The following is a 7639-nucleotide window of genomic DNA, read 5'->3' on the forward strand; positions in this document are numbered from 1 at the left end:
GATTTTACCTCAAAGGTCAGAGATGTCACAAGAACCCCACTAAAACAAATCAAAACTCTCCCTCTCAGTTCTTTCCAAACAGAACACAGCTGGTGTTCACATTGTTCATAGCCTCATTGATTAGCTCACTTATGTAGCATACCTCACTGTTTTCTTTGACAACAGCTGAGTGGGCGTTTCCATTTAAAAACAGTGTCAAAGTTCTGAGTTACATTCAGAGTTCATGTCACCTTCTGTCAAAATGTATCAACTCCAGTTTGATCAGGGTTCATTGTCGTGGGAATATCTGATTTATTTTCCTCCAGTCGACTATTATGGATCAGTTTACGGTCCTCGAACGCCCCGTTAATCCTCCACATGGCGGTTTTGGTTGCGATCATGTTACACGATGTTCCGTCCTTTGACCTCAAGGTTGTTCTACGTTTCTCTGGAGCGAGCAGCAGGATGAACGCCGGGTTTGTGTTTGACCTGTTTGACCTGTTTGACCGGATGACAAGTTGGAAATCTTTCAAAGCAGATTATTATGGGCTTTCCTGTGTACCATTACAGAGGAGTGTGTGTGTGTGTGTGTGTGTGTGTGTGTGTGTGTGTGTGTGTGTGTGTGTGTGTGTGTGTGTGTGTGTGTGTGTGTGTGTGTGTGTGTGTGTGTGTGCAGAGTAGGGGAAATTGAATGTAGTCTTTTCATCCGATGAAACAGAAGACTTTGTTCTATATGCAAGCTTGTGTGTTTTTTTTGTTTTTAATTACAGATAACCAGGGGAAGGAAAAAATACATGAAAAGTGAAATAAAAAAAAATAAAAAAAACCTGTGGTGGGTAAAAATAATGATGTCATATATAATTGAATCAAATATCCATAATAATAAGACTTTGCAAAACACAATTGTGTAATAATAAGTTCATATTTTGACATTCTGTACAGAAACACAAAACAACGTTTTGGTTTCATTTCTATTATTCCTATTTTTTGCCTTTTTTAAAATAGGAATAGATTCCAGAGATTCTTCAGTAAACTCTCTTACAATCCAATGGAAACATTTTTGTTTACTATTTAAATCCAATTTTTTGTAAAATTATAAGTCCATGAAGCAGGTAATTGTTTTATGTGAAATGTTGTAAAGATAAAAACATCAAACACTTAACAGTCTTAAAAATGTGCACATTTTAGCACAAACATAAGATAAGATAGAACTTCATTAATCGTGAAAGAAAACTCTTGTGCCAGAGCTTCATTGAAGATTACAACAGAAGAATAACAAAAGAAAACAATAGAATGAAAACATATATATTATATATTGTAAAATAGAACACAATAACAATAAGAGTAAGGTAAATAAATAAAGTAAAAAAAATTCAACTAAAATAGAAAAAAAAATACAACAACAAAGATTATTAAAAATACAGATAACAAATATAATAAATTAAGTGTTTAAGAAGTGATACTAACACCAGATCCTAATGGAAACAAAAAACAACTAATATTGAGCATGATATTGATAAATAAATAAACTGACTCACCACAGGTATTTTTGTTTTTATTTCAGTTTTTCATTTATTATATTTTTTTGCTGGATATCTGTTATCAAAAAAAAAAGCTTTCATATAAAACATTATTGTTGGTCTACTGTTTATCAGGATTTGAAATACACATATACATATAGAAAAAAAAATGTCTCCTTCAGTAGGAATGAGTCGGGTTTATGGGAGTTTTGTTTTTTATTTTTAGTTTGGTTTTTGCAGTGGACAGATGGAGTCTGCAGGTCAGTCGACCTCTCAGCGGTTTCACTGTTTTTTGTTTGATTTAATCTCTGAAGCATTGGAAGCTTCCTTTTGTCCTCCCAGAGACCCTGAACACATCTTTAACAAAGACTACTATTTACATTTTCAAACAATAATACAAATACAAAAAGTAAACACCCTCATAATGGCATCTTCCCGCCAAAAATGTCTAAAAACAGAAACAATAACTTTTAAAAAAAGAAATTAAATGCAATATGAAGTAAATTAAATCCATAAACTAAAAATATGCTAAACAATAACAAATGCACATAAATACGATGAGAGACAGTCATTAAATTCTGAATAACATCCTTAAGTGTACATTTAATCAACACTTATTGGGTGTCTGTACTTTTACATAAGTGTAGCTTTATATTGACATTTTTTTAATTTTCTGCACAAAATGGATTAGCAGATTCAAGGTCGGGTGTTTGAGGGTGAACTTTGGACGAAGCACATTGATCTGCTTCCTGTCTTTATGCTAAGCTAGGCTAACAACGTCCTGGCAGTAAAACAAACGCAAACACTGCATTAAAAAGTTAATAATGCATATGTGTTATGGATATTCAGAGGACAGTGATACCGAGCGGACTGCTGTGATCTCCTGTTACATCAGGACATCAGCGTCTGTTTGTAACTGACTTCAGATCAGCCAGCAGACACATTTACAACAAAGAGACTGAAGACCAGCAGCTGGAGGGTTAATAGTGTGAAAAACTATTTTATTTACAATAAAATATGATAAACAAACAATCGAATAAAGAGTATGTTAAGACAAGTATGTCATTAGAGTGTCAAGTGTGTATTTGAGTAGAATGTGTATTTAAATGCATGAAGATAAATTAAGTAGTAGAACGTAGAGTTATGGCAAAAAAGTTGAAGTATATCATTTTTGCTATTTTCAGCTCTAGGAATAAAGACTTGAAACTAGAGATTGAGACCATAAACTCATGTTTAAACAATAAACTCATTGGCTTCACTTTAAAGACCTGGAGGTTGCTGCCTGATTTTAGTAGTTGTTTGGTCCAGTTTGTTGGGATATTTGTACATTGGGAAACCCAAACCTAAAAGCCTAGTTGGAGCCTGAAATGGACTTAAGGATGAGAGTTTAATATAAAGTTATTTGTTCTTAAGTTTCATCTCTGAAACTCACATTTTGAAAAGGGAAATACTAACAAAAGCATTAACCTTAGACCTTCTTTTAAGAACATGGTTTTAACACCAACATTTTGTTATTATCATAGTGTCTCTTATTGTTGTTTTTAAGGTTATTTGTGAAAAAGAAACCAAACTTGAATCTCTTAAATCCTCTAAAATGCACTTTGGAATAAAGATATTATTGTTAAATGTTATTATTAAAGACATTTCCAAAGACTCAAGTTCAATTTAAGAGACATATATACACATGTTCTGAAGAATTTTGCAATTTTTAAAAAAAAGGCTGGAACATTATGAATAGTAATTTACAAATTAGACCAAATGTGTCCATGTGTTTTTGTCCTTACAGTAAAGCACTATGGCTTGATTTTTATTCAAAAGATTGCAAAGGACGTTAATGCAAAATCAACATATTATTCTTTACTTTCATTTTTGAATATGAGGCATCTAAAAAAAACTGAAATAGCATTTTTTTTGCTCGACTCTTGCTGACCTCATCATCCGTCAGCTCTCCTGCCTTTAATCGTTTCAGGGGCTCTTCTGTTCTCCAGGTCACCTCGCTGCCCGAATCCGCTTACATTACGTAACCTTTTGTTTATTCTTTTTTCCTCTACGGTGTGTAGATTTTCTAACCATGACAACAGTTGCTTTTTGCATGAAGAAAAGCCGTCTTTAGCATCATCTCTGTGGCGTTGAGCTTGTGTCAGTGAGCAGAGAGCTGCAGGACAACAATCTGTCCTGCAGCTCGGCGTGGCTTCACCTCCGCCGACGCTCCGCCAGCAGCGCAGCATCTGGACGCAGTCGACCAGAAGCCAAATGTACATGTTAGCCTGCATCTTTTATTACTCTCATCTGATTTCACTCGGTAATTACAGCCTCCATCACCATCTCCTCCCGTTTGTGTTGCTGCTGAAGCTCCCGGTTGCTTGTTAAAAGCCACACTTCTGTTTATTTTATCCACTAAAAGAAGCTGCAGAGGAGGTTGTTCTTTAAGTAAACACAAGCTTTAGATGCTCCAATTTCCTCCTTTTATATTCTAGTTTTCGTTCCTGAAAGAGTGGCAGATGTGAGAGTGAATCTATGTTAATAGTGGCTGTAGGCAATATGAGAGTCAACAAAGCCAAATGTTCACAATTACAACCCACAAATAAGATGTGAAGTGAAACGAAGGCTCCAGTTCATCAACTAGACTCAGAATGTTGCAGAGCTTTTAAAAAATGCAGAAACCTCTCTGCTCATGTGGTTATTTATAGCTTAGATACATGTGTTTCCTAGTATTTCCCTTTGATAAGTGTACATTTCAGAAAATAAAGCTTTACTCACATCCTTAAGCAAAAATACCATAATCAAATATTGTGTTAAGCTGCGCTTCTATGATAATTATGCCTTGAAGTTTGATTTGATTTCACTAAATGTCGGACTGAACTCTTGCAGGAATAGTGTTGCCTTCAAACCAGGTCATCGTTTACAGAGAAGAGTCCATATGAACAAATAACCTTCTCTTGAGGTATTTACAAGTGGAAATTTTCCAAAAGCTCAGAGTTTTACATGTTTTGCGGTGTCAGAAATAGTGGAGGACGTGGACGTTTGTTTTGCAGAGCATGATAAGTTGTCATAATACTGAAAAATGGGAAAATGTTGATATTCCCATCATCTGCCATTAGCTTGCTAAGTTGTTAGCTTTGGTGGCTTCTGGACAGCTACAGTAATGTTGATATCTTCTAATATGAGTTCTGCATTGACTAGAATAAGAGTCAGCGTGTCCTCAGTGTTCAGTTCATCACCTCTCTTGAGCACTAAAGGAAGGGAGTCTTCACTCTGTTTGGCTGAGAGGGGAAATAAACCAAGCTGCTCTCAATTCCTGATTAAAAGTCTCAACAACCTGGTGATGTGAATAACCCTCCAATCAACTCAGGGGGAACTGTGACAGTCAGCTAAAATAGTGAAAATGGAACCAAAGAAAGGGGCTGGTAAAGGCTACTATAACTACCTTGAAGTCGTATTAGTACAAATCTTAATGCCAAAGCACACAATGACATTTAGTCAATAATGTTCTTCCAATTGTAGAGTCTTTCTCTTGAACTTCGGACATTGTCGGGTCACAAACAAAAAGAGATCTGTTTGATGTCGGTGAGGTCTGTAGCCTGGATAGAGCGAGCACAAGATAGGACATGATGCAAAGATTACCACAGGAATGTCGCCAGTATATCTCATGCCATTGATGACATTGTTTGACAATTTTGGGGTTGGCTCTTACCGGCAGAAGTTCGCTAACTTTCGTCATCTCTTTAGTTAGACCTTTATCATTGCCGTTTTCGTTTAAATGACCCCTCTTAATCAAACCTTGGATGTTTGGTTACCTTTGGTTCCACCCCAGTAGCATCTAAAACACTCCCATGTCTTGTCCGTGGACAATGAGCGGCTCTACATGGCCTCAATCAGACGTTGCACGGACTCTGTATTCGTGGAGCTGGCGGGGTAAAGTCCTTTTAATGTCCAACTGATTCGGACATTTGTGTTCTGGCATATAGTTCAGTGTTGCAGTACATGTGTGTAAGAGGCTTTAGTGTCACCGGTGTGTTTGTCCATTTGCTGTTTCAACAAACCAACCTACATAAATAAATGTTTTTCCCAGTACAGTGTGGAAGAACTTGACCTAAAACCTGTCCGCGAACCAGACCTGATCCACCAACATCAATTCAACATCTGGATAAGCTAAATACTAATCTTCAACTGGCACATATTGGCTGTAATAATCAGGTGTCCACATACTTTTGTCAATGTGTCGCAACAATGTATCACATCCATCCATCTATTCCCTGCTTTTTGGTTTTTCGTCAAACGTCTCTAAAACCCTCGTTATCTGCTGGACGCGCCAATTAGCCGGATAAATCGGGACAATCCACGAGCTCCGGGACACCGTCCAACAAACAAATTCTGGCAGAGCCGAAGCTGCTGTTTGTAATCTGGTGAACTGGCGTCCGACCCGCAGATCAAAATTAGGGGAATCCGTCTGCTGCAGCGCCATCAAAACTGTTGAGGATCAGAATTCGTGTATTCAACCTGGAAAATCTGATAAAACTTTAGATTTTTCACTTATTTCACTGAGATTCTGCTCGATGGTAAAATTTGCATGGCATTTAAGGAAATTAATGTTTCCTGTGTTGCTTAGTTTTATTTTAAAATAACTACAGTCAAGATAGACACTAGTGTTGCTGTGAAACAACGGATCCCCCCTCGCCGTTCAACACGCAGTTTAACGTTTACCATCAACGTGTGAAATAAAGTTTTACTGACGACCGTTATCCTCCAATATTCAGTAAAATATAAGATCAGGACTTCATTTATGCTTCTCTAGTCTCTGATCTCTGATAATGTTACATTGTAAACAACCAATCTGTGTTTAAACCAACAGGAGAGCTAGTAACGTTAGCAGCACCGCTAACAAACGGAGGTTCAGTTCAGTTACATTATGATGCGTTCAGGCTCTGGCCACATGCAATCCTGTAAAATGTAGTGTTGGTGATGAACTTGAATAAATCCAGTAGTTTGAAGGAGATGTTTTCACATTAATATAAAATAGATATTAGAGATGAATTATGAGCTGTTAAACTTCCTAACACTAGCTCTAAGCAGATTATAATACATCATTAAAACCAATAATTGAAAACATTTAATCTGTGATACGATCCAGACCGAGAGTTTAATGATCCGTTGCACCTCTAGTAGACACACATGGAATGAATTTTTCTTAAAACCATCCGCAAACTCTGCCCTCTTTATTTTGTTGTTGTTGTGTTGAAACATTTTGAGGGATTCCCGGTAGCCATCTCCAGATGAATAGACTCACCATGACAGCTGGGCGCCCCTAAAGGTAAAGGATACGTCAGGTGACTCATCCAGGGGACTCTAGACCAGAATAATAACTCAAATAATTGGCATCGACGGTCAGATTTGCAAAAAATAACAAAACTCTCACCAGCAGTTCTTTATAAGACGTTCATCTTGAAGATAAACAAAATTCTAAACAAAACGTTGCATCTTCAGTAGCATCTTCTTCCACAACCTTTGTCTTTTAAATGACCTGCTCTTTAGCCTAGCTTAGCATTAAGACTGGAAGCAGGGTGGAACTGTAAGCTTAGTTCTATCAAAAGAGAAAACCAATATTTGTTGTTCTTTATTCTGGTGTGTCGTGTTCGACCTCAAGAATGCAGGAAAACAGGATTGGTAAACAGTCAATGTGTTAATGTTGTTACTTCTATTTTATATCTGAAACTCTGCAGTCTCTCTTTAAACGTTCAACCTGAGTTGATGATTTTAGGAACAGAAGATCTTATGATGGTTTAGTTTGTTTGTGATGAGTCTGGATAAAGTTTGTTTTACAATGATAAGCATTTCTGTCAATAGAGTCTGGTAGCTTTGAGGATACTTTTTTTTGTCACATCTAACTCGTTAAACTAAGGGTTTATTAAGAACAAACTACAGTTGGTGATTGTTGGAACAGTGGATTAACAAAAGAGTTTGAATTAAGTGTGTTTCGACGATGGAAGAGGTAAAATAGCTGTTGACTGACTGGAGTCTGGTGGCTGGTTGAGGAGAATTCATTTAAATGTTTCACTGCAGTCTTATTTGTCCCAGGAATTAATGTTGATTGTACCCTTTCCCAGAGAGGAGAAAAGACAGATGTTATTGGGTATTGGTGT

The sequence above is a fragment of the Anoplopoma fimbria genome, chromosome 23 (assembly GCF_027596085.1).
Source record: "Anoplopoma fimbria isolate UVic2021 breed Golden Eagle Sablefish chromosome 23, Afim_UVic_2022, whole genome shotgun sequence".
NCBI classification, from domain to species: Eukaryota; Metazoa; Chordata; class Actinopteri; order Perciformes; family Anoplopomatidae; genus Anoplopoma; species Anoplopoma fimbria.